Source organism: Ambystoma mexicanum, chromosome 6p, assembly GCF_040938575.1.
Source record: "Ambystoma mexicanum isolate Mex_15411 chromosome 6p, UKY_AmexF1_1, whole genome shotgun sequence".
Classification (NCBI taxonomy): Eukaryota; Metazoa; Chordata; class Amphibia; order Caudata; family Ambystomatidae; genus Ambystoma; species Ambystoma mexicanum.
This window is the reverse complement of record NC_090935.1, coordinates 910,681,918-910,709,177: the sequence shown is the minus strand read 5'-3', so window position 1 is coordinate 910,709,177 and position 27,260 is coordinate 910,681,918.

The window sequence follows — 27,260 nt, the reverse complement described above, 5'->3', positions numbered from 1 at the left end:
TGAGGACCATAGGCACCACGAAATGCGAGGTCACGGGACAGATTTTAACGCTCGGCAAGAGGACCTCTACACTTGTCGGGCTAGGTCGTTTCCCTGCTCAGAATTTGTGGTACAGGTATCTGCGGCTCCTACAGCCTTCTTAGCTGGTTTCACTGGACAGTCTCGAAGAAAGTGCCCCGAGCTTCCGCAATAGAGGCATAATTGCAGCTGTCTTCTTCTTTCCCGCTCCTTTTGGGTTAAAGGTCCTTTCATGCCCCCTATTTGCATGGGTTCCACAGTGTCAGCTCCGCTAGTAGAGGTCTGTGGTTTAGAAAACATTCGGGTATCAAATTTGGAACGATCAGCCTTCCTGTTCTGTAATCTGTGGTCCAATTGGACAACTAAGTCAATATAGTCTGAGCATTCTTGTGGAGGATTCACGACTTGAGCTAACACATCCTTGAGCTCTCCACGCAGGCCTCTGTAGAAGAGCGTTATTCTCTTATCCTCAGGCCATTGAGTTTCCACTATAAGTCTGTTGAATGAGGCTATATAAGTCAAGAGGTCTTGATTACCCTGTCGTAACGAAAGAAGTTCATTGTCCAAGGCCTGCCCTTGTGCATGTCTTGCAAACAGTTTCTCCATGCTGGACTGGAAGGCCTGGAAATCATGCAGAACCGGATCATCCTGAGTGACTAAAGGGATCGACCAATCTGCGGCGCTGCCACTGAGATAAGAAAGCACGAAAGCCACCTTGGTCTGATCTGTTGGGAAGGCAGCTGGTTGACATAAGAAGTGTAGGCGGCACTGGTTAATGAACACTGCAAATTTCTTTGGGTCACCAGAAAAGCATTCGGGCGGAGCCAAGGGCACATTGCCGGGTAGATTGATTTGCACTGGATTTAAGGATGATGCAGAAGGATAACTTCCTCCTGGAGCGGGCAAAGGTGTCTGTCCTGCCTGCGTTTGTAGCAATTGCCTAGCGAGGTCCTCTGTTCGCTCCATGGAAATTATCAGCTCTCTTCTTAGAGAGTTTGTTTCCTGACGAGCTGCATGTACTTCTGCTCTTAGTTCCCCAAGCAACTGGGCTAATTGATCAGTGTCTGAGGTTTCCATTGCGCCTGGGTAGGAGTTTTGCGGTGGGCTTTGCGTTCTGTAACGCTCACCTGATTCCCACGGAGGCGCTGGTCTTGGCAGGAAGGTGTCTGTGACCCGAAAAGTGATGTGCAGGACTTGATTTGCTTCTGGGGCCGAACCTCTTCGCACTGTGTGTCGAACTCGAAGAGTGAGATTTCTGCAGGTGAAAGAATATGGGGGTTAATGATCTGGGTTGTTGAATGTCCCTCTCTCTCTCTCTCTTCCTAGCTTCTCCGTAGAGCCCCCAGGTCAACGTGCTCACCTTAGATAGGTGAATGCTGGACTCTCCATCTGTGTCTGGTGCAGGGTGCCGTTGCCAGTTCCTTCACTGGTGAAACATAGGCCTCTTGACATCAGAGGATCGCTACCGTCGTTAACTGCACGAGCGGTGAGTTTCCGGACACCTTTTTAGTCCTTATAGTCTTTATAACATGCGTGGGCATGTTAATATAGAACAGGACTCTGTATAATGCTTTTTCCTATTTGTCTTGCAGGGCTCTTGAGATAGGAGATGGTGTGAAGAGAGCCGAAGTTGGAGCCAGAGCCTTGGAATGAAGCGCTTGGAAATGCGTAAGTAAATGCAAGCGCTCTAACTGTCTCTTTTCCCTTGCAGCTGTGAGTTTGTGCTGAAGAGATGCTGGAAAACGCCGGAGTATTTGCAGGCGTTCTATTATGGTGAGCGCGATGGACGTGAGTAAATACCTGTCTAATGTCTCTTCGTTTGTCTTTCAGATGCTGGGTTGCAGCGTTGAAGAAATCCGGAATTAGCGTAGTGCCGGTAAGTAACAACAATGCTTTTGTCTTCACAGGCGGAGGTGCAGCGTGAAGAAATGTTCGCTGCCGATGGATCAGGTGAGGAAAGCGCTGCGTGTAAAGGTTGCCGTGCTAACCTGTTGTTTCTTGTTTTTGCAGGTGCTGCTGAATACTGGATACAGGAGTGGTAAGTATTGTTCTTGCAGGTTCAGGATCGGAAGGAAGAAAGGCTGGAACAGACCCGGTGAGCATTCTGCTGCAGATGCAGAATAACGCGAAGCACGTTTGTTCAATCGGGCGTGGTTTAAATAGCCTTGGAGTGATGAGGCGTCTTCCTCCACGGCCCCGCCTAGGTAAGAAAAGAGTTCCAGTTCCAGAAGAGTTACCGTGTTGTATCCAGGGAGTGGAGCTTGCCCCACCCAGGTAAGAAAGTAGTTCCTGTTCACAGAGGATTCCTATGTGGCTGGTAAGTAAGCAGCATGGTCTCCTGCAGGTAAGTCCACCCAAGCATCTTCATACATATTATGAGCCCGGCGCTTCCAGTGCCGGGACCGATGGCTTTGATGAGCCTGGTGCCACCGGCGCCAGGACAAGGTCCAAAAGGTCCCAGTGGGGACCGGCTGGTGCCTAAGATAACGGTTAGGGGCCTGCTTCCAAGGACGTTAGGCTGTTCCTGACTCCTTGGAAGGAGTGATCATGACACCAGCTTCTACGCCCCGGCTTAGGGTAGACATTCGGTAAATGAAGCTGTCGTGGGTGGACCCTGAATAGTTGGCATATACTGAGGTGATGATTCCCTTAGCATTACATACTACCTGCACGTTGATGGAATGCCAGTGCTTGTGGTTCCTATAGATGTGCTCAGATGCCCTGGGGGGACGTAGTGCCACATGGGTGCAGTCAATGGCACCTAGCACTTTTGGGAATTGTGCCACACCGTAGAAATCGAGGGTGGCAGCCTGCCTTTCTGCAGGTGTCCTGGGCAGGTATATGTGCCTATGGACTGATGGGCATGCAGTGATGATGTTCAAGACCTGGTGTAGGCAGCGTGACTGCGTGGCCTGTGACACCCCACCCACTATGGCACTTGTCCGCTGAAATGATCCTGTGGCCAAGAAGTGCAGTACATTGAGGACCTTCTCCAGGGGGCTGAGTGCTTGGGAGCACAGGGTGGGTGATGTGAGGTCATCCTCCCACTCACTGACCAGGTCCAGTATTATGTGTGGTGGAAACCAGTACCTCCCATACACCTGGTCATCAGGCATCCCAAAAAGGCTGGTTCTGGGAGTGAAAATTCGGGCCCTCACTATCCTCCTCCTCCTCCTTTGGTAACCCACGGCCACTGCTGCTAGGAACGGTATATTCATCCTGGCGTCTGAGCTTGTTTGTTGTTTGCGCACACTTTTATGCTGCGCGGATCCACGTACGCCTGCTTCATGCTGGCGTACGTGTTTCAGGATTGGACCATTTATTTTTCGGCGCGTCGTGGGCGAACGTGTGAATCTTCCCGCCCACCTCAGGAATACACGTAGCACGCTCTCCCAGGCCCAGTCGCGAGTAAATATTCCCGCCCACCCCTGGAATACACGTACCCCACTCTCACAGGCCCAGTCGAGTGTGGAAGTTCACGCGCACCCCGAAATACACGTACCCAGGCCAATCGCGTGTGGAACTTCCCTCGCACCCCGAAGTACACATACCTAGGCCAATCGCGTGTGGAACTTCCCGCGCACCCCGAAACACACGTAGCCAGGCTAATCGCGTGTGGAACTTCCCGCGCACCCCGAAGTACACGTACCCAGGCTAATCGCGTGTGGAAATTCCTGCGCACCCCGAAGTACACGTACCCAGGCAAATCGCACGGCTGGGGGGTGGGGGTGGTGGGAGACATGAGTGGGGGCCTGGTGGAGGCTGCCCCTGCACTGCTGGGGGGTGGGGGTGATAGGGGACATGAGTGGGGGCCTGGTGGAGGCTGCCCCTGGTGGCTGGGGGGTGGGGGCGGTGGGAGACATGAGTGGGGGCCTGGTGGAGGCTGCCCCTGCACTGCTGAGGGGTGGGGGTGATAGGGGACAAGCGTGGGGGCCTGGTGGAGGCTGCCCCTGGTGGCTGGGGGGTGGGGGTGCAGGGAGACATGAGTGGGGGCCTGGTGGAGGGTGCCCCTGCACTGCTGGGGGGTGGGGGTGGTGGGAGACATGAGTTGGACATGAGTGGGGGCCTGGTGGAGGGTGCCCCTGGTGGCTGGGAGGTGGGGGTGATGGTAGACATGAGTGGGGGCCTGGTGGAGGGTGCCCCTGCACTGCTGGGGGGTGGGGGTGATAGGGGACATGAGTGGGTGCCTGGTGGAGAGTGCCCCTGCACTGCTGGGGGGTGGGGTGGTGGGAGACATGAGTGGGGGCCTGGTGGAGGCTGCCCCTGCACTGCTGGGGGGTAGGGGTGATAGGGGACATGAGTGGGGGCCTGGTGGAGGCTGCCCCTGGTGGCTGGGGTGGGGGTGCAGGGAAACATGAGTGGGGGCCTGGTGGAGGGTGCCACTGCACTGCTGGGGGGTGGGGGTGGTGGGAGACATGAGTTGGACATGAGTGGGGGCCTGGTGGAGGGTGCCCCTGGTGGCTGGGGGGTGGGGGTGATGGTAGACATGAGTGGGGGCCTGGTGGAGGGTGCCCCTGGTGGCTGGGGGGTGGGGGTGGTGGGTGACATGAGTGGGGGCCTGGTGGAGGGTGCCCCTGGTGGCTGGGGGTTGGGGGTGGTGGGAGACATGAGTGGGGGCCTGGTGGAGGGTGCCCCTGCACTGCTGGGGGGTGAGGTGGTGGGAGACATGAGTGGGGGCCTGGTGGAGGCTGCCCCTTCACTGCTTGGGGGTGGGGGTGGTGTTAGACATGAGTGGGGGCCTGGTGGAGGGTGCCCCTGGTGGCTGGAGGGTGGGGGTGGTGGGAGACATGAGTGGGGGCCTGGTGGAGGGTGCCCCTGCACTGCTGGGGGTTGGGGGTGGTGGGAGACATGAGTGGGGCCTGGTGGAGGGTGCCCCTGCACTGCTGGGGGGTGGGGTGGTGGGAGACATGAGTGGGGGCCTGGTGGAGGCTGCCCCTGCACTGCTGGGGGGTAGGGGTGATAGGGGACATGAGTGGGGGCCTGGTGGAGGCTGCCCCTGGTGGCTGGGGGGTGGGGGTGCAGGGAAACATGAGTGGGGGCCTGGTGGAGGGCGCCACTGCACTGCTGGGGGGTGGGGGTGGTGGGAGACATGAGTTGGACATGAGCGGGGGCCTGGTGGAGGGTGCCCCTGGTGGCTGGGGGGTGGGGGTGATGGTAGACATGAGTGGGGGCCTGGTGGAGGGTGCCCCTGGTGGCTGGGGGGTGGGGGTGGTGGGTGACATGAGTGGGGGCCTGGTGGAGGGTGCCCCTGGTGGCTGGGGGTTGAGGGTGGTGGGAGACATGAGTGGGGGCCTGGTGGAGGGTGCCCCTGCACTGCTGGGGGGTGGGGTGGTGGGAGACATGAGTGGGGGCCTGGTGGAGGCTGCCCCTTCACTGCTTGGGGGTGGGGTGGTGTTAGACATGAGTGGGGGCCTGGTGGAGGGTGCCCCTGGTGGCTGGGGGGTGGGGGTGGTGGGGGACATGAGTTGGACATGAGTGGGGGCCTGATGGAGGGTGCCCTGGTGGCTGGGGGGTGGGGGTGATGGTAGACATGAGTGGGGGCCTGGTGGAGGGTGCCCCTGGTGGCTGGGGCGTGGGGTGGTGGGAGACATGAGTGGGGGCCTGGTGGAGGCTGCCCCTGGTGGCTGGGGGGTGGCGGTGGTGGGAGACATGAGTGGGGGCCTGGTGGAGGGTGCCCCTGGTGGCTGGGGGGTGGGGGTGGTGGTAGACATGAGTGGGGGCCTGGTGGAGGGTGCCCCTGGTGGCTGGGGGGTGGGGGTCGTGGTAGACATGAATGGGGGCCTGGTGGAGGCTGCCCCTGCACTGCTGGGGGGTGGGGTGGTGGGAGACATGAGTGGGGGCCTGGTGGAGGCTTCCCCTGCACTGCTGGGGGTGGGGGTGGTGGGAGACATGAGTGGGGGCCTGGTGGAGGGTGCCCCTGGTGGCTGGGGGTGGGGGTGGAGGGAGACATGAGTGGGGGCCTGGTGGAGGTTGCCCCTGGTGGCTGGGGGGTGGGGGTGGTGGGAGACATGAGTGGGGGCCTGGTGGAGGGTGCCCCTGCACTGCTGGGGGGTGGGGGTGGTGTGAGACATGAGTGGGGGCCTGGTGGAGGGTGCCCCTGGTGGCTGGGGGATGGGGGTGGTGGGAGACATGAGTGGGGGCCTGGTGGAGGGTGCCCCTGATGGCTGGGGGCTGGGGGTGGTGGTAGACATGAGTGGGGCCTGGTGGAGGCTGCCCCTGCACTGCTGGGGGTTGGGGGTGATAGGGGACATGAGTGGGGGCCTGGTGGAGGCTGCCCCTGCACTGCTGGGGGTGGGGGTGATGGTAGACATGAGTGGGGGCCTGGTGGAGGGTGCCCCTGCACTGCTGGGGGGTGGGGTGGTGGGAGACATGAGTGGGGGCCTGGTGGAGGGTGCCCCTGGTAGCTGGGGGGTGGGGCGGTGGTAGACATGAGTGGGGGCCTGGTGGAGGCTGCCCCTGCACTTCTGGGGGGTGGGGGTGATAGGGGACATGAATGGGGGCCTGGTGGAGGCTGCCCCTGCACTGCTGGGGGGTGGGGTGGTGGGAGACATGAGTGGGGGCCTGGTGGAGGCTGCCCCTGCACTGCTGGGGGGTGGGGGTGGTGGGAGACATGAGTGGGGGCCTGGTGGAGGCTGCCCCTGCACTTCTGGGGGGTGGGGGTGCAGGGAGACATGAGTTGGACATGAGTGGGGGCCTGGTGGAGGGTGCCTCTGGTGGCTGGGGGGTGGGGGTGATGGTAGACAAGAGTGGGGGCCTGGTGGAGGGTGCCCCTGGTGGCTGGGGGGTGGGGGTTGTGGGAAACATGAGTGGGGGCCTGGTGGAGGATGCCCCTGGTGGCTGGGGGGTGGGGGTGGTGGGATACATGAGTGGGGGCCTGGTGGAGGGTACCCCTGGTGGCTGGGGGGTGGGGGTGGTGGTAGACATGAGTGGGGGCCTGGTGGAGGGTGCCCCTGGTGGCTGGGGTGTGGGGGTGGTGGTAGACATGAGTGGGGGCCAGGTGGAGGCTGCCCCTGCACTGCTGGGGGGTGGGGCTGATAGGGGACATGAGTGGGGGCCTGGTAGAGGCTGCCCCTGCACTGCTGGGGGTGAGAGTTATGGTAGACATGAGTGGGGGCCTGGTGGAGGGTGCCCCTGCACTGCTGGGGGGTGGGGTGGTGGGAGACATGAGTGGGTGCCTGGTGGAGGCTGCCCCTGCACTGCTGGGGGGTGGGGGTGGTGGGAGACATGAGTGGGGGCCTGGTGGAGGGTGCCCCTGCACTGCTGGGGGGTGGGGTGGTGGGAGACATGAGTGGGGGCCTGGTGGAGGCTGCCCCTGCACTGCTGGGGGGTGGGGGGGTGGGAGAAATGAGTAGGGGCCTAGTGGAGGGTGCCCCTGGGGGGTGGGGGTGATGGGAGACATGAGTGGGGGCCTGGTGGAGGCTGCCCCTGCACTGCTGCGGGATGGGGGTGGTGGGAGACATGAGTGGGGGCCTGGTGGAGGGTGCCCCTGCACTGCTGGGGGGTGGGGGTGGTGGGAGACATGAGTGGGGGCCTGGTGGAGGGTGCCCCTGCACTGCTGGGGGGTGGGGGTGGTGGGAGACATGAGTGGGGGCCTGGTGGAGGCTGCCCCTGCACTGCTGGGGGGTGGGGGTGGTGTGAGACATGAGTGGGGGCCTGGTGGAGGGTGCCCCTGGTGGCTGGGGGATGGGGGTGGTGGGAGACATGAGTTGGGGCCTGGTGGAGGGTGCCCCTGGTGGCTGGGGGGTGGGGGTGGTGGGAGACATAAGTGGGGGCCTGGAGGAGGGTGCCCCTGGAGGCTGGGGGGTGGGGGTAGTGGGAGACATGAATGGGGGCCTGCTGGAGGGTGCCCCTGCACTGCTGGGGGGTGGGGGTGGTGGGAGACATGAGTGGGGGCCTGGTGGAGGGTGCCCCTGGTGGCTGGGGGGTGGGGGTGGTGGGAGACATGAGTTGGACATGAGTGGGGGCCTGGTGGAGGGTGCCCCTGGTGGCTGGGGCGTGGGGGTGATGGTAGACATGAGTGGGGGCCTGGTGGAGGGTGGCCCTGGTGGCTGGGGGGTGGGGGTGCAGGGAGTCATGAGTGGGGGCCTGGTGGAGGGTGCCCCTGGTGGCTGGGCGGTGGGGGTGATGGTAGACATGAGTGGGGGCCTGGTGGAGGGTGCCCCTGGTGGCTGGGGGGGTGGGGGTGGTGGGAGACATGAGTGGGGGCCTGGTGGACGCTGCCCCTGGTGGCTGGGGTGTGGGGGTGGTGGGAGACATGAGTGGGGGCCTGGTGGAGGGTGCCCCTGGTGGCTGGGGGGTGGGGTGGTGGTAGACATGAGTGGGGGCCTGGTGGAGGGTGCCCCTGGTGGCTGGGGGTGGGGGTGGTGGTAGACATGAGTGGGGGCCTGGTGGAGGCTGCCCTTGCACTGCTGGGGGTGGGGTGGTGGGAGACATGAGTGGGGGGGCTGGTGGAGGATTCCCCTGCACTGCTGGGGGGTGGGGCTGGTGGGAGACATGAGTGGGGGCCTGGTGGAGGGTGCCCCTGGTGGCTGGGGGGTGGGGGTGGTGGGAGACATGAGTGGGGGCCTGGTGGAGGTTGCCCCTGGTGGCTGGGGGGTGGGGGTGGCGGGAGACATGAGTGGGGGCCCGGTGGAGGGTGCCCCTGCACTGCTGGGGGGTGGGGGTGGTGGGAGACATGAGTGGGGGCATGGTGGAGGGTGCCCCTGGTGGCTGGGTGGTGGGGTGGTGGGAGACATGAGTGGGGGCCTGGTGGAGGGTGCCCCTGGTGGCTGGGGGGTGGGGGTGGTGGTAGACATGAGTGGGGGCCTGGTGGAGGCTGCCCCTGCACTGTTGGGGGATGGGGGTGATAGGGGACATGAGTGGGGGCCTGGTGGAGGCTGCCCCTGCACTTCTGGGGGGTGGGGGTGATAGGGGACATGAGTGGGGGCCTGGTGGAGGCTGCCCCTGCACTGCTGGGGGGTGGGGTGGTGGGAGACATGAGTGGGGACCTGGTGGAGGCTGCCCCTGCACTGCTGGGGGGGGGTGGGTGGTGGGAGACATGAGTGGGGGCCTGGTGGACGCTGCCCCTGGTGGCTGGGGTGTGGGGGTGATGGGAGACATGAGTGGGGGCCTGGTGGAGGCTGCCCCTGTACTGCTGGGGGGTGGGGGTGGTGGGAGACATGAGTGGGGGCCTGGTGGAGGGTGCCCCTGGTGGCTGGGGGATGGGGGTGGTGGGAGACATGAGTTGGGGCCTTGTGGAGGGTGCCCCTGGTGGCTGGGGGGTGGGGGTGGTGGGAGACATAAGTGGGGGCCTGGTGGAGGGTGCCCCTGGTGGCTGGGGGGTGAGGGTGGTGGGAGACATGAATGGGGGCCTGGTGGAGGGTGCCCCTGCACTGCTGGGGGGTGGGGGTGGTGGGAGACATGAGTGGGGGCCTGGTGGAGGGTGCCCCAGGTGGCTGGGGGGTGGGGGTGGTGGGAGACATGAGTTGGACATGAGTGGGGGCCTGCTGGAGGGTGCCCCTGGTGGCTGGGGCGTGGGGGTGATGGTAGACATGAGTGGGGGCCTGGTGGAGGGTGGCCCTGGTGGCTGGGGGATGGGGTGCAGGGAGACATGAGTGGGGGCCTGGTGGAGGGTGCCCCTGCACTGCTGGGGAGTGGGGGTGGTGGGAGACATGAGTGGGGGCCTGGTGGAGGCTGCCCCTGGTGGCTGGGGGGTGGGGGCGGGGGTGGTGGTAGACATGAGTGTGGGCCTGGTGTAGGCTGCCCCTGCACTGCTGGGGGGTGGGGGTGATAGGGGACATGAGTGGGGGCCTGGTGGAGGCTGCCCCTGCACTGCTGGGGGGTGGGGGTGATAGGGGACATGAGTGGGGGCCTGGTGGAGGCTGGCCCTGGTGGCTGGGTGGTGGGGGTGGTGGGAGACATGAGTGGGGGCCTGGTGGAGGCTGCCCCTGGTGGCTGGGGGGTGGGGGTGCAGGGAGACATGAGTGGGGGCCTGGTGGAGGGTGCCCCTGCACTGCTGGGGGGTGGGGGTGGTGGGAGACATGAGTGGGGGCCTGGTGGAGGGTGCCCCTGCACTGCTGGGGGGTGGGGGTGGTGGAAGACATGAGTGGGGGCCTGGTGGAGGCTGCCCCTGCACTGCTGGGGGTGGGGGTGGTGGGAGACATGAGTGGGGGGTGCCCCTGCACTGCTGGGGGGTGGGGTGGTGGGAGACATGAGTGGGGGCCTGGTGGAGGCTGCCCCTGCACTGCTGGGGGGTAGGGGTGATAGGGGACATGCGAGGGGGCCTGGTGGAGGCTGCCCCTGGTGGCTGGGGGGTGGGGGTGCAGGGAGACATGAGTGGGGGCCTGGTGGAGGGTGCCCCTGCACTGCTGGGGGGTGGGGGTGGTGGGAGACATGTGTTGGACATGAGTGGGGGCCTGGTGGAGGGTGCCCCTGGTGGCTGGGGGGTGGGAGTGATGGTAGACATGAGTGGGGGCCTGGTGGAGGGTGCCCCTGGTGGCTGGGGGGTGGGGGTGGAGGGTGACATGAGTGGGGGCCTGGTGGAGGGTGCCCCTGGTGGCTGGGGGTTGGGGGTGGTGGGAGACATGAGTGGGGGCCTGGTGGAGGGTTCCCCTGCACTGCTGGGGGGTGGGGTGGTGGGAGACATGAGTGGGGGCCTGGTGGAGGCTGCCCCTGCACTGCTGGGGGGTGGGGGTGGTGGGAGACATGAGTGGGGGCCTGGTGGAGGGTGCCCCTGGTGGCTGGGGGTGGGGGTGGTGGTAGACATGAGTTGGACATGAGTGGGGGCCTGGTGGAGGGTGCCCCTGGTGGCTGGGGGGTGGGGGTGATGGTAGACATGAGTGGGGGCCTGGTGGAGGGTGCCCCTGGTGGCTGGGGGTGGGGGTGGTGGGAGACATGAGTGGGGGCCTGGTGGAGGCTGCCCCTGGTGGCTGGGGGGTGGGGGTGGTGGGAGACATGAGTGGGGGCTTGGTGGAGGGTGCCCCTGGTGGCTGGGGGGTGGGGGTGGTGGTAGACATTAGTGGGGGCCTGGTGGAGGGTGCCCCTGGTGGCTGGGGGGTGGGGGTGGTGGTAGACATGAGTGGAGGCCTGGTGGAGGCTTCCCCTGCACTGCTGGGGATGGGGGTGGTGGGAGACATGAGTGGGGGCCTGGTGGAGGGTGCCCCTGGTGGCTGGGGGGTGGGGGTGGTGGGAGACATGAGTGGGGGCCTGGTGGACGGTGCCCCTGGTGGCTGGGGGTGGGGGTGGTGGGAGACATGAGTGACGGCCTGGTGGAGGGTGCCCCTGGTGGCTGGGGGGTGGGGGTGGTGGGAGACATGAGTGGGGGCCTGGTGGAGGCTGCCCCTGGTGGCTGGGGGTGGTGGGAGACATGAGTGGGGGCCTGGTGGAGGGTGCCCCTGGTGGCTGGGGGGTGGGGGTGGTGGTAGACATGAGTGGGGGCCTGGTGGAGGCTGCCCCTGCACTGCTGGGGGGTGCGGTGGTGGGAGACATGAGTGGGGGCCTGGTGGAGGCTTCCCCTGCACTGCTGGGGGTGGGGGTGGTGGGAGACATGAGTGGGGGCCTGGTGGAGGGTGCCCCTGGTGGCTGGGGGGTGGGGGTGGTGGGAGACATGAGTGGGGACCTGGTGGACGGTGCCCCTGGTGGCTGGGGGGTGGGGGTGGTGGTAGACATGAGTGGGGGCCTGGTGGAGGCTGCCCCTGCACTGCTAGGGGGTGGGGGTGATAGGGGACATGGTTGGGGGCCTGGTGGAGGCTGCCCCTGCACTGCTGGGGGTGGGGGTGATGGTAGACATGAGTGGGGGCCTGGTGGAGGGTGTCCCTGCACTGCTGGGGGGTGGGGTGGTGGGAGAGATGAGTGGGGGCCTGGTGGAGGGTGCCCCTGGTGGCTGGGGGGTGGGGGTGGTGGTAGACATGAGTGGGGGGCTGGTGGAGGCTGCCCCTGCACTGCTGGGGGGTGGGGGTGATAGGGGACATGAGTGGGGGCCTGGTGGAGGCTTCCCCTGCACTGTTGGGGGGTGGGTGTGATGGTAGACATGAGTGGGGGCCTGGTGGAGGGTGCCCCTGCACTGCTGGGGGGTGGGGTGGTGGGAGACATGAGTGGGGGCCTGGTGGAGGGTGCCCCTGGGGGCTGGGGGGTGGGGGTGGTGGTAGACATGAGTGGGGGCCTTGTGGAGGCTGCCCCTGGACTTCTGGGTGGTGGGGGTGATAGGGGACATGAGTGGGGGCCTGGTGGAGGCTGCCCCTGCACTGCTGGGGGGTGGGGGTGATGGTAGACATGAGTGGGGGCCTGGTGGAGGCTACCCCTGCACTGCAGGGGGGTGGGGTTGGTGGGAGACATGAGTGGGGGCCTGATGGAGGCTGCCCCTGCACTGCTGGGGGGTGGGGGTGCAGGGAGACATGAGTTGGACATGAGTGGGGGCCTGGTGGAGGGTGCCCCTGGTGGCTGGGGGGTGGGGTTGAGGGTAGACATGAGTGGGGGCCTGGTGGAGGGTGCCGCTGGTGGCTGGGTGGTGGGGGTGGTGGGAGACATGAGTGGGGGCCTGGTGGAGGGTGCCCCTGGTGGTGTAACGCTCACCTGATTCCCATGGAGGCGCTGGTCTAGGCAGGAAGGAGTCTGTGGCTCGAAAAGTGATGTGCAGGACTCGATTGGCTTCTGGGGCTGAGCCTCTTCGCACTGTGTGTCGAACTCGAAGGGTGAGATTTCTGCAGATGAAAGAATATATGGGGTTAAAGGTCTGGGCAATTGAGTGTCCTTCTCTCTCTCTGTCTCTCTCTATCTCTCGTCTAAGCTTCTCCGTAGAGCCCCCAGGTCAACGTGCTCACCTTAGATAGGTGAATGCTGGGCTCTCCATCTGCGTCTGGTGCAGGGTGCCGTTGCCAGTTCCTTCACTGGGTGAAACGTAGGCCTCTTAACATCAGAGGATCGCAACCGCCGTTAACAGCACGAGCGGTGAGTTTCCGGACACCTTTTAGTCCATATAGTCTTTAGGTGCGTGGACACGTCAGTATTGAACAGGGCTCGGAATAATGCTTTCTTCTATTTGTTTTGCAGGGCTCTAGCGTTAGAAGATGGAATGAAGAGAGCCAAAGCTGGAGCCAGAGCCTTGGAAAGAAGCGCTTGGAAATGCGTGAGTAAATGCAAGCGCTTTAACTGTCTCTTTCCTTCACAGCTGTGAGTTCGTGCTGAAGAGGTGCTGGAAAACGCCTGAGTAGTTGCAGGCGCTCTATTGTGGAGAGCGCGATGGGCGTAAGTAAATACCTGTCTAATGTCTCTTCTTTTGTCTTTCAGATGCTGGGTTGCAGTGTTGAAAACATCCGGAATTCGCAGATTGCCGGTAAGTAATAACTATGCTTTTGTCTCCACAGGCAGAGGTGCAGCGTGAAGAAATGGTCGCTGCCGATGGACCAGGTAAGGAATGCGTTGCATGTGAAGTCGTCGTGCTAACCTGTTGTTTCTTGTCTTTTACAGGCGCTGCTGAAGACTGGATACTGGAATGGTAAGTATTGTTCTTGCAGGTACAGGATCGGAAGAAGAAAAGCTGGAACAGACTCGGTGAGCGTTCTGCTGCAGATGCAGAATAACGCGAAGCACGCTTCATCAATCGGGTGTGGTTTAAATAGCCTAGGAGTGATGAGGCGTCTTCCTCCACGGCACCGCCTAGGTAAGAAAAGAGTTCCTGTTCCAGAAGAGTTCCAGTGTTGTATCCAGGGCGTGGAGTTTGCCCCACCCAGGTAAGAAAATAGTTCCGGCTTACAGAGGATTCCTATGTAGCTGGTAAGTAAGCAGCATGGTCTGCTGCAGGTAAGTCCACCCAAGCATCTTCACACATATTATGAGCCCGGCGCTTCCAGTGCCGGGACCGATGGCTTTGATGAGCCTGGTGCCACCGGCGCCAGGACAAGGTCCAAAAGGTCCCAGTAGGGACCGGCTGGTGCCTAGGCTTAGGATTAGGGGCCTGCTTCCAAGGACGTTGGGCTGGTCCTGGCTCCTTGGAAGCAGTGATCATGACAGCACCCCCCTTCAAAGCCCCTCCTAAGCGTGTCTTCTCCGGGGGTTTTGGCTTGTCGGGGTGATTCAGATGGAATTTCTTGACCAGACGAGGTGCGTGGACATATTCTGAGGGTTCCCAAGATCTTTCCTGGGGGCCGTATCCTTTCCAATCAATCAGGTAATATAATTTAGATTTGGCGATTTTGGAGTCTAGGATGTTCTTTACTTTGAATTCAAGTTCTCCTTCTACCAAAACTGGTTCTGGGAGTTTAGTCAATCGGGTTTCTGGTTGTACTGGTTTTAATAAGGAGACATGAAAGACTGGATGTATTTTCATATGCGCAGGTAATTCCAATTTGACAGCCACCGGATTAACTATGGCAGAGATGAGATAGGGTCCAAGGTATCTTGGGATGAAGGTGCGGGGTCCTTTTAGAGGCAGGTGCTTAGTGGATAACCAGACCTGGTCTCCTACTGCGTAGTGAGGGGCCTCTTTACGGTGTCGACCTGCTCCTTTTTTTAATTGAGCTTTAGCTCTTTGCAGATGGGCAGTGGCTTCCTTAAAAGCACGAGTGATCTCCGAGTGCAAGTAATCCACAGCAGGTGTTTCGAATTCTTGGGGAGGATCCAGGTTAGAGGTTCTAGGATGGTGTCCGTATAATAGGAAGAAGGGAGTCTTCCCGGTTCCAGAATGAGTCGAATTGTTGTAAGCGTATTCCGCGATCCAAAGAATATCCTTCCAAGGGTTTTCAGTTTGTTGGAGCATGCAACGTAGATATTGCTCTAAAGTCTGATTTGTCCTCTCGGTTTGTCCGTCAGTTTTGGGATGGTGACTGGTTGAAAGTCTTACATCAATCTGGGCTAGACGACAGCAACTTCGCCAACAGTGGGAGATTAATTGACTTCCCCTATCGGAGACCAAAACCGAGGGAAAACCGTGTAACCGAACGATGTTTTCTAAGAATTCTCGGGCCAATACTGAAGCTGAAGGTAGGCCCTTCAGGGGAATGAAGTGAGCCATCTTGGAGAATAGATCCACGACTACTAAAATGGTATTATACCCTGAGCATGGAGGTAAGTCTGTGATGAAATCCATGGACAGGGTATGTCATGGACAGGGAGGGATGTCTAATGGGTGTAATAGGCCGGCTGGTTTCTCCTTCTGACTTTTATTCTGGGCACACACACCGCAGGAGATTACAAAGTCTCTAATATCCTTCTTCCATGATGGCCACCAGAAATGTCTTTTGATCTTTTCCATGGTTTTGGTAATGCCAGGGTGACCCTCCATTAGAGAGTCGTGATAACAGGAGATTACTTGTTTTTGTATTTTCTCACAGGGCAAGTACAATCGTCCTCGGAAATATGGTAGGTCTTGATCCACTAAGAATTCTTTTCCCTTTAATTGCCAGTCCTGCAAATCGGCCGGATTTAGGAGTGATTTGACTGTAGTCGTGATGTCTTCAAAGGATTGAGCGCTGACCAAACCCAAAATCCTTTGTTCTGGGATTATGGGTATTGGTTCTGGATTGGTCAAATGTTCATCTACTCCCATCCGGGAGAGGTCATCTGCCTTTCCGTTTTTACTGCCTGGTCGATAAGTAATTATAAAGTCAAACTCAGCCAGAAACAGAGCCCAGCGAAGCTGTCTGGAAGACTGAGCTTTGGCTGTCTTCAGATATTGTAAATTGCGGTGATCAGTCATTACGGTGACTGTGTGTCTGGCTCCCAAAATATAATGCCACCAGGCTTTAAAGGCCGATCTGATGGCTAAAAGTTCCTTGTCTGTAATTGAATAGTTGATCTCGGGAGCCGAGAATTTGCGGGACCAAAAGGCTACAGGATGTAATTGGTGTGTGACCGGATCTCTTTGTGATAAAACTGCCCCCATAGCAAGACTAGAAGCATCCGTTTCCACGATGTAGGGGGGCTCTGGGCGAGGATGTTTTAGAACAGGTGCATAAATGAATTTAGCTTTTAAGTCCTGAAAAGCTTGTTCTGCTTCAGTAGACCACTCAAAACGTTTGTTCTTCTTTAACAGAGCGGTGATGGGCTGGACTATCCGAGAGAATTCAGGAATGAATCTGCGGTAAAAGTTAGCGAAGCCTAACATGCTTTGAACTCCTTTTACAGAGGTTGGTGATGGCCACTTAATGATTGCATCGACTTTCTTTGAATCCATATGGACTCCGTCAGGTGACAATATGAATCCCAGGAACTCAACTTCAGTTACGTTGAAAACGCATTTTTCAAGCTTAGCAAAAAGGTTATGTTGACGCAATCTCTCGAGAACCTCTTTGACGTGTCTCTGGTGTTCCTCTTCAGATGATGAATAGACGAGGATGTCATCAATGTAGACAACAACACACACATCTATGAGTTCTCTAAGGACATCGTTCATAAAATACTGGAAAGCGGCAGGAGCGTTACAAAGTCCAAAGGGCATCACTTGATATTCGAACAGCCCATACTTGGTGCGGAAGGCCGTCTTCCATTCATCGCCCTCTTTTATTCGTACCAAGTGGTAGGCTCCTCTGAGATCCAACTTTGTATAAATACATGCGTCTTTGACTTGGTCCAGGAGTTCAGGGATCAAAGGTAACGGGTATCTGTTTTTAACTGTGATTTGATTCAGGGCGCGGTAATCTATGCAAGTCCTAAAGTCTCCTTCCTTTTTCGGGACGAAGAACAAAGCCGAGGAAGCTGAAGATTTTGAAGGAGGGATAAACCCGTTGTTAGGCCCGGACTGGGCTCGTGAAAGGAGGACAGACACACAGAGTGGAAGGTAACTCGTTCTTTATTCAAATACATACATGGACTGACTTCCCTCTGTCCCTTCCCCCTTTATAACGTCCCTGCTCCCGTGACGTGGTCCCACGTGGTACGGGCTTGACCTCTTAAAGGGGACGCGGTCCCTTTAGCGGTGTTGGACCGTAACATCACCCCCGGACAAAATGTCTTTGCGTCTGGCTCAACATTCCTCGACTAATCGCGCGGGCTTCTTTATGGCCCGCTGTGGTCGAGCGCTGGTACCTTCATGAGGATCTTCTTCTGGTCTCTCAGTTCTCTTGGTCCGTGGCCGGGGAAAGAACTGAGGAGGCGTCCACAACGTGTCTCGCGCATCCACTGACATCATCTCAGGATCTGTGGGTTGAGGTTCTTCAAGGCTGGTCGTTGGTGCCAGCTTGAACTTTGAGCAGTTCCTTGTCGTCTCTCTTTCTTCGTTTCCAGCGGTCACCATTGTTCCTTTCACAGCAGTGACTTGGAGTGTTTGAGGAGAGAATCGGGAGTCACTCTTTCTCGCCATTGGCTGTTGGACTAAGACTTCGTCTCCTACTTGGAAGTCCTTCTGTTGAGCTCTCCGCCTTTCATTGGTTTGGGTGCAAGCTCGTTCTTTCCTCTGTGTGTCTCTCTCTATGAGCTGCATGTCGGGGTCCGGTCTGTTCATCGGGTGCTGAATGATCCTCGTGCGAACTTGGTATTTTACCATCAGTTCCGCTGGCGTCTTGTTCGTCGCTTCATGCGGCGTGTTCCTGTAGTCTCGGAGCATTCTGCACAGAGCTTGGTGGAGATCCACGTTTTCCAGCTTTGCTCTTTGTACTGTCTTTTTAATCGATGACATGAACCGCTCTGCCATTCCATTTGCTTGAGGCCAGAGGGGCGTTATTTTCTGGTGCTTGAACCCCAAATGTTTCGCCAACTTCGAGAAGTCATGACTACAGAAGGGGGGTCCATTATCAGATTTGATCATGTCCGGTATGCCCCACTCGCTCACTACTTCATCGAAGATTGCCGCTACGTGTGCAAATGCTGTGGATGGTGATCTTTTGACGATGGGGAATCGTGAGTGTTCATCGATGAATAGAAGTAAATACTCTCCTGTTTCGAGGGGCCCGTAGAAATCCACTGCGAGCTTTTCCCATGGGCGTTCTGGGATATGTGTTATTTGTAGGGGTGCAGGTGCCTCTTCTCTGGCTGTGCATTGGCAGGCCATGCAATTTCTCACCCACCGGTCGACTAAGGCGTCGAGATAGGGAAACCATACGTGTCGTCGCAGTTGGCGCTTGGTGTTGTCTGCGCCCCTGTGGCCTTCATGTGCCGTCCTGATGATTTCAGATCTCAGGGCCGATGGGACTATTATTCTGCACCCTCTGAGAAGTATGGCGCCGTCGTGTACTGCTAGCTCTGAGTGGATCCTTGCAATCCTTTCTACTTCGTCTTGATTTGCTCCTGGGTGTGACGATAGTGCTCTCTTGTAGTCTTTCCATTTGTTGTGTTCAGTGAGTTCAATCGCCAGTGCCATGGATGGGTCTGCTGCTGTTGCGAGCGCTACCGTCTCGAGTGACATCGCCGGAGGTAGTGCGTTGTTAGTGACGTAGTTTATATATTCTATATCACCTTGTCTTGGCGTTGACGTCCCAGAGGGGTGTCTCGACAGATAGTCAGCTGGATTATGCTCACCCCCCGGTCGGTGAATGATGTGATAATCATACTCTTGTAGCCGGATGCCCCACCGTTCTATCCTGGGGGGCATTTTTGTCCTTGGGTTTCCGAACAGTGACAGGAGAGCCTGGTGATCTGTGATGAGGGTGAACCGTTTCCCGATGACGAAGTTATGAAAGTGTTCACATGCCCATACTGCGGCCAGACTTTCTTTTTCCGCCTGGGAATATGCTGCCTCGGGGGGCGCGAGTGCTCTGCTGGCATACGCCACGATGTGGCGCGGGTGAGCGTCCTTGCCATTGGTCTGGGCAAGAATGGCCCCGAGACCTACCGGGCTCGCGTCGACCACGATTTCTGTGTGCCATTCTGGGTCGAAATAGGCCAGTTTCCGTGCCTCGGCCAAGGACAATTTTATGGAATCAAATGCTTCCTGGCACTCGGCGGTCCAGGCGAAGATCATGTCCTTTTGGAGCAACTTCCGGAGGGGTTCCGTGATGGTGGCGTAGTGGGGGATATAGCGGGCGCAGTATCCGGCCATGCCCAGGAACGAGCGGACGTCGGCAATCTGTTTTGGAGCTTGCAGATCAAAGATGGTGGCCACTTTGTCGGGGTCCGGCGTCATCCCATCAGCCGAGAAGATGTGACCGAAGAACTTTAACTTGCTTTTGCTGAATCTGCATTTCTCCACATTCAACGTGAGGCCTGCATCTTGAATGGCTTTGCACGTGGCTCGAAGGGCGGTGTCGTGCTCTTCTCGGGTGCGGCCAAACACTAGAATGTCATCGCTGTAGTTCAGCGTGCCCTTGATTGGGCGTATGATCTGTCTGATTGCTTCGTGAAAAATTTCCGCCGCCGATGAAATGCCGAAGTTTAGGCGTCTGTATCTGAATAGGCCATCATGGGTGGCAAACGTGGTGATTCCTCTGGATTCTGGGTGCAGTACCATTTGGTGGTAGCCTTGGTTTAAGTCTAATTTCGAGAAGAGGGTGGACCTATTCAGTTGCACTATCATATCTTCGATGCGTGGCCCTGGGTGTCTTTCGCGCTGAATTGCTGTATTGGCCACGCGCATGTCAACACAGAGTCTCAGGCGCCCGCCTTCTTTAGGTACTATGACCAGTGGGGATACCCACGGGGTCGGGCCCGTGGCTGGTTCAATTATGCCATCGGTCAGGAGTTGGTTGAGTTCTGCTGACACTGCCTCCTGCAGATGGAAACCGACCCTTCTCGGGTGTTGAGGGACCGGTCGAATCGTGGGATCAATGTGGAGTTTCACCGGCGGACCTTTCAGTTGGCCCAGACCCTTGCAGATGAGAGGAAATTCTTTTTGGATGGCAGCACTCGACATCATTTCGGGTTTGGTGAGTGCCGAGGAGAGAAACAGTATTGAGTCCCTCGTTTCTGATGCCGGGTCGGTCGAGCGTATTCTGTCCCTTTCGCCGACATGTATGTCAATGAGTCCTAGGCATGACGCCGTTCTGTAGCTGAGTAGGCATCTGCCTTTGGTGGGGCTGCGAATGACATGTATGTCTGTCGTCGTGGACTGGTTGTCACGTATGAGCCGGCGGCTGAAGAATCCAATCGACTGCAGGGGGTTTGCAGCTCCCCATTGGTAGATCTTGGAGGCCGAAGGTGTCAGGGGTGGTCTATTGGTGATCTGGTTGAACTCTTTTTCGCCCATTATGTTGACGGTGGCTCCCGAGTCTACAAGGAAACAGAACTGCTGGCCTGCTATGTCGACGGGTATTTTGGGAGCTTCACGTGCCTCGCTTTCGTCCATGATGAGATTCACGTATTCGTCGTGTGCATTCAGGTGAAATTGATCCAGTTCCTGTGGATACCCTTGTGAGTCCCCTTCATACTGTGAGGGATGATCCGGAGGTCCGTCGTACTCGTCTCTGATGTGGGATCCTTGCTCTTCGCCTTCATGCTCTTGCCCGTCGTCCACGGGATATGCTTCTTCGACTACTCTGACGTACCTCCGTGGGTTTTGGGCGTATGTGCATGGTTGGTGCGTCTGGAATGGGGGGTTCCTGACGGGCGCTTTGAATTGTGCGGCGATAGGGAACTTTTGTGTCGGAAACGGTCTGCCTTCTCTACAGACCGACTGGAAGTGTCCTTCCCTGCCACAGTTGCCACATCTCTGTGATATGGCGGGGCAGGCTCCTGCATGTGGGAACGCCATGCCGCAGCGGTAACATTGACGTTGTGTCCTCGGCGTCATGGCGTAGTTGGGATTGGCGCCTTTGTCTCCTTGTCTGGTGTGTAGCGCTGCGACACTTTCTGCTCTCTCCTGTCTCGTCGACGCTGTGTTCGAGATTTGGGTTGCCTGCTTCTCCACTCTCTCTAGAATTCTGGCCATCTGGCTCACCTCTTCTATGGAGATAGGCTTTTTCAGAAGTTGCTTTTTTAGGGTTTGAGACAAGCATCCTTCGATGACCCTCAGCCGGATGGCTTCGTCGAGGGAGAAGGCTTCGAATTGACAGTAGGCCCCTTTTATGCGTAGTCGGGTAATGAATTCGTCGACGGTTTCATCAACTCGCTGTGTGCACAGGTTGAATATGTAACGTTCATAGTCTCTGTTCAGTTCAATGACCAACCTCTTGTTTATGGCCGCAATCAGTGTCGGAAAATCAGCTTGCTCTGCGGGAGGAATGGTCTTGGTGAGGACTTTTATGTCGTTGCCCGCTAAATTTAGGAACATACTCCGCAGCCGAGGGGACTTGTCTTCCCCCGCTGCATCAATGAACGTGTTAAAGTCCTCTAGCCACTCAACCCACCGTGGGCCTTTGTCAGCCTGTGGCATCATCGAAAATGGGGGCGGCATGCGCCAAGCTGTCGTTGCTGTGCCGCCGGCAGGGGCGTTCGGCGGCTGTTGGGCCTGAGGCCGCTGGGCTTGCGGCGAACTCATTTCGTGGTTGTAGGGCGCGGTCTGCGCGGTGCGGGTGTGTATTGGGCAAACCCACCTTTAAAGTCTCACGGGCCTCGTACAGCACTCCTGCTCGGAGAGGGCGGAGGGCGGGCTCCGGATGATGTTCGGCGCCGTCTCGTGGCTGCTCGCGGTGTGGAATGTGCTGGGCGGCGTGGGCCTGGTAGTTCGCAGGAAAATCGAGCCGGTCGATGTGTGGAGGAGGAGTCGGGCCTGGGATCAGGCGCCTGCTGGACAGCGTGGCCGGATGGCCCGCTGAAGATGAAGTCGCGGAAGTGCGATCGATGTGTACAGGAGGAGTCGGGCCTGGGATCAGGCACGTGCGCTGGGCCGGAAGGTGCCTGCAGCACTGGATTAGAGTAGGAACGATGAGCCAAGGAGGAGGAGTCGGTGGTCTGGTAAGTCGCCTCGTCGCCAGATGTTAGGCCCGGACTGGGCTCGTGAAAGGAGGACAGACACACCGAGTGGAAGGTAACTCGTTCTTTATTCAAATACATACATGGACTGACTTCCCTCTGTCCCTTCCCCCTTTATAACGTCCCTGCTCCCGTGACGTGGTCCCACGTGGTACGGGCTTGACCTCTTAAAGGGGACGCGGTCCCTTTAGCGGTGTTGGACCGTAACACCCGTTAGCTAGGTATTGGTCCAGATATTGTCTGAGGTGAAGATTCTCTGGCTCGGTGAGGGCATAAATCCTACTGCAAGGAGGAGTTGTTCCGGGTATCAGGTCTATTTGACAGTCGTAGGACCTATGAGGAGGCAGGGTGTTAGCTTGGTCCTTCCAAAAGACGTCTTGGAATTCCTGGTATTCGGGAGGTAATTTGGGAACCTCGGAAGAGATTGCTGCCAGTGAAACATCAGGCCGAGGATAACAAGTGGTAAAAAATTCTGGAAACTGAACCGTCTTTCCTCGCAAATTGATCTGAGGATTGTGCTTCTCTAACCAAGGAATTCCCAGAATGATCTGGAACTGAGGGGCCTTGATCACATCGAACACGATTTTCTCCCGGTGTCCATCTTGGCTCACTAACGTCACTTCTTGGGTGGCATGCGTTACTGGTCCGGAGGCTATCTCCGTGCCATCCACTGTAGTAATGATGTATTTTACTGCCTTAGGGACAAGAGGTAGATTCATCCTTGATACCATTTCACGGTCCACATAATTACCGATTGCTCCGCTGTCGATGTAAGCTTCAATTGCATGCAAACGATCCGGACGTTCTGGGCTAATGAGGACCATAGGCACCACGAAATGCGAGGTCACGGGACAGATTTTAACGCTCGGCAAGAGGACCTCTACACTTGTCGGGCTAGGTCGTTTCCCTGCTCAGAATTTTGGGTACAGGTATCTGCGGCTCCTACAGCCTTCTTAGCTGGTTTCACTGGGCAGTCTCGAAGAAAGTGCCCCGAGTTTCCGCAATAGAGGCATAATTGCAGCTGTCTTCTTCTTTCCCGCTCCTTTTGAGTTAAAGGTCCTTTCATGCCCCCTAGTTGCATGGGTTCCACGGTGTCGGCTCCCCTAGTAGAGGTCTGTGTTTTAGAAAATACTTGGGTATCAAATTTGGAACAATCAGCCTTCCTGTTCTGTAATCGGTGGTCTAATTGGACCACTAAGTCAATATAGTCTGGGCATTCTTGTGGAGGATTCACAATTTGAGCTAACACATCCTTGAGCTCTCCACGCAGGCCTCTGTAGAAAAGCGTTATTCTTTTATCCTCCGGCCATTGAGTTTCCAATATAAGTCTATTGAATGAGGCAATATAAGTCAAGAGGTCTTGATTACCCTGTCGTAACGAAAGGAGTTAATTGTCCAAGGCCTGCCCCTGGGCATGTCTTGCGAACAGTTTCTCCATGCTGGACTGGAAGGCCTGAAAATCGTGAAGGACCGGATCATCCTGAGTGACCAAAGGGATCGACCAATCTGCGGCACTGCCACTGAGATAAGAAAGCACGAAAGCCACCTTGGTCTGGTCTGTTGGAAAGGCAGCTGGGCGACATAAGAAGTGTCGGCGGCACTGGTTGATAAACACTGCAAATTTCTTTGGGTCACCAGAAAAGCATTCGGGTGGAGCCAAAGGCACATTACCGGGTAGATTGATTTGCACTGGATTTGAGGATGCTGAAGGGTAACTTACTCCTGGAGCGGGCAAAGGAGTCTGTCCTGCCTGCGTTTGTAGTAATTGCCTAGCGAGGTCCTCCGTTCGCTCCTTGGATATTATCAGCTCTCTTCTCAAAGAGTTTGTTTCCTGACGAGCTGCATGTACCTCTGCTCTTAGTTCCCCAAGCAATCGGGCCAGTTGGTCTGTGTCCAAGGTTTCCATTGCGCCTGCGTAGGAGTTTTGTGGTGGGCTTCGCGTTCTGTAACGCTCGCCTGATTTCCACGGAGGCGCTGGTCTAGGCAGGAAGGAGTCTGTGGCTCGAAAAGTGATGTGCAGGACTCGATTGGCTTCTGGGGCTGAGCCTCTTCGCACTGTGTGTCGAACTCGAAGGGTGAGATTTCTGCAGATGAAAGAATATATGGGGTTAAAGATCTGGGCAATTGAGTGTCCTTCTCTCTCTCTCTCTCTCTCTCTCTCTCGTCTAAGCTTTTCCGTAGAGCCCCCAGGTCAACGTGCTCACCTTAGATAGGTGAATGCTGGGCTCTCCATCTGCGTCTGGTGCAGGGTGCCGTTGCCAGTTCCTTCACTGGGTGAAACGTAGGCCTCTTAACATCAGAGGATCGCAACCGCCGTTAACATCACGAGCGGTGAGTTTCCGGACACCTTTTAGTCCATATAGTCTTTAGGTGCGTGAACACGTAAGTATTGAACAGGGCTCGGAATAATGCTTTCTTCTATTTGTTTTGCAGGGCTCTAGCGTTAGAAGATGGAATGAAGAGAGCCAAAGCTGGAGCCAGAGCCTTGGAAAGAAGCGCTTGGAAATGCGTGAGTAAATGCAAGCGCTTTAACTGTCTCTTTCCTTCACAGCTGTGAGTTCGTGCTGAAGAGGTGCTGGAAAACGCCTGAGTAGTTGCAGGCGCTCTATTGTGGAGAGCGCGATGGGCGTAAGTAAATACCTGTCTAATGTCTCTTCTTTTGTCTTTCAGATGCTGGGTTGCAGTGTTGAAAACATCCGGAATTCGCGGATTGCCGGTAAGTAATAACTATGCTTTTGTCTCCACAGGCGGAGGTGCATCGTGAAGAAATGGTCGCTGCCGATGGACCAGGTAAGGAATGCGTTGCATGTGAAGTCGTCGTGCTAACCTGTTGTTTCTTGTCTTTTACAGGCGCTGCTGAAGACTGGATACTGGAATGGTAAGTATTGTTCTTGCAGGTACAGGATCGGAAGAAGAAAAGCTGGAACAGACTCGGTGAGCGTTCTGCTGCAGATGCAGAATAACGCGAAGCACGCTTCATCAATCGGGTGTGGTTTAAATAGCCTAGGAGTGATGAGGCGTCTTCCTCCACGGCCCCGCCTAGGTAAGAAAAGAGTTCCTGTTCCAGAAGAGTTCCAGTGTTGTATCCAGGGCGTGGAGCTTGCCCCACCCAGGTAAGAAAATAGTTCCGGCTTACAGAGGATTCCTATGTAGCTGGTAAGTAAGCAGCATGGTCTGCTGCAGGTAAGTCCACCCAAGCATCTTCACACATATTATGAGCCCGGCGCTTCCAGTGCCGGGACCGATGGCTTTGATGAAACTGGTGCCACCGGCGCCAGGACAAGGTCCAAAAGGTCCCAGTAGGGACCGGCTGGTGCCTAGGCTTAGGATTAGGGGCCTGCTTCCAAGGACGTTGGGCTGGTCCTGGCTCCTTGGAAGCAGTGATCATGACAGGTGGCTGGGGGGTGGTGGGATACATGAGTGGGGGCCTGGTGGAGGGTACCCCTGGTGGCTGGGGGGTGGGGGTGGTGGTAGACATGAGTGGGGGCCGGGTGGAGGGTGCCCCTGGTGGCTGGGGTGTGGGGGTGGTGGTAGACATGAGTGGGGGCCAGGTGGAGGCTGCCCCTGCACTGCTGGGGGGTGGGGGTGATAGGGGACATGAGTGGGGGCCTGGTAGAGGCTGCCACTGCACTGCTGGGGTGTGGGGGTGATGGTAGACATGAGTGGGGGCCTGGTGGAGGGCGCCCCTGCACTGCTGGGGGGTGGGGTGGTGGGAGACATGAGTGGGGGCCTGGTGGAGGATGCCCCTGCACTGCTGGGGTGTGGGGTGGTGGGAGACATGAGTGGGGGCCTGGTGGAGGGTGCCCCTGCACTGCTGGGCGGTGGGGTGGTGGGAGACATGAGTGGGGGCCTGGTGGAGGCTGCCCCTGCACTGCTGGGGGGTGGGGGTGGTGGGAGACATGAGTCGGGGCCTAGTGGAGGGAGCCCCTGGTGGCTAGGGGAGTGGGGGTGATGGGAGACATGAGTGGGGGCCTGGTGGAGGCTGCCCCTGCACTGCTGGGGGGTGGAGGTGGTGGGAGACATGAAGGGGGCCTGGTGGAGTGTGCCCCTGCACTGCTGGGGGGTGGGGGTGGCGGGAGACATGAGTGGGGGCCTGGTGGAGGGTGCCCCTGCACTGCTGGGGGGTGGGGGTGGTTGGAGACATGAGTGGGGGCCTGGTGGAGACTGCCACTGCACTGCTGGGGGTGGGGGTGGTGGGAGACATGAGTGGGGGCCTGGTGGAGGGTGCCCCTGGTGGCTGGGGGGTGGGAGTGGTGGGAGACATGAGTTGGGGCCTGGTGGAGGGTGCCCCTGGTGGCTGGGGGGTGGGGGTGGTGGGAGACATGAGTGGGGGCCTGGTGGAGGGTGCCCCTGGTGGCTGGGGGGTGGGGGTGGTGGGAGACATGAATGGGGGCCTGGTGGAGGGTGCCCCTGCACTGCTGGGGGGTGGGGGTGGTGGGAGACATGAGTGGGGGCCTGGTGGAGGGTGCCCCTGGTGGCTGGGGGTGGTGGGAGACATGAGTTGGACATGAGTGGGGGCCTGGTGGAGGGTGCCCCTGCACTGCTGGGGGGTGGGGGTGGTGGGAGACATGAGTGGGGGCCTGGTGGAGGGTGCCCCTGGTGGCTGGGGGGTGGGGGTGGTGGGAGACATGAGTTGGACATGAGTGGGGGCCTGGTGGAGGGTGCCCCTGGTGGCTGGGGCGTGGGGGTGATGGTAGACATGAGTGGGGGCCTGGTGGAGGGTGGCCCTGGTGGCTGGGGGGTGGGGGTGCAGGGAGACATGAGTGGGGGCCTCGTGGAGGGTGCCCCTGGTGGCTGGGGGGTGGGGGTGATGGTAGACATGAGTGGGGGCCTGGTGGAGGGTGCCCCTGGTGGCTGGGGGGTGGGGGTGGTGGGAGACATGAGTGGGGGCCTGGTGGAGGCTGCCCCTGGTGGCTGGGGGGTGGGGGTGGTGGGAGAAATGAATGGGGGCCTGGTGGAGACTGCCACTGCACTGCTGGGGGTGGGGGTGGTGGGAGACATGAGTGGGGGCCTGGTGGAGGGTGCCCCTGGTGGCTGGGGGGTGGGAGTGGTGGGAGACATGAGTTGGGGCCTGGTGGAGGGTGCCCCTGGTGGCTGGGGGGTGGGGGTGATGGGAGACATGAGTGGGGGCTTGGTGGAGGGTGCCCCTGCACTGCTGGGGGGTGGGGGTGGTTGGAGACATGAGTGGGGGCCTGGTGGAGACTGCCACTGCACTGCTGGGGGTGGGGGTGGTGGGAGACATGAGTGGGGGCCTGGTGGAGGGTGCCCCTGGTGGCTGGGGGGTGGGAGTGGTGGGAGACATGAGTTGGGGCCTGGTGGAGGGTGCCCCTGGTGGCTGGGGGGTGGGGGTGGTGGGAGACATGAGTGGGGGCCTGGTGGAGGGTGCCCCTGGTGGCTGGGGGGTGGGGGTGGTGGGAGACATGAATGGGGGCCTGGTGGAGGGTGCCCCTGCACTGCTGGGGGGTGGGGGTGGTGGGAGACATGAGTGG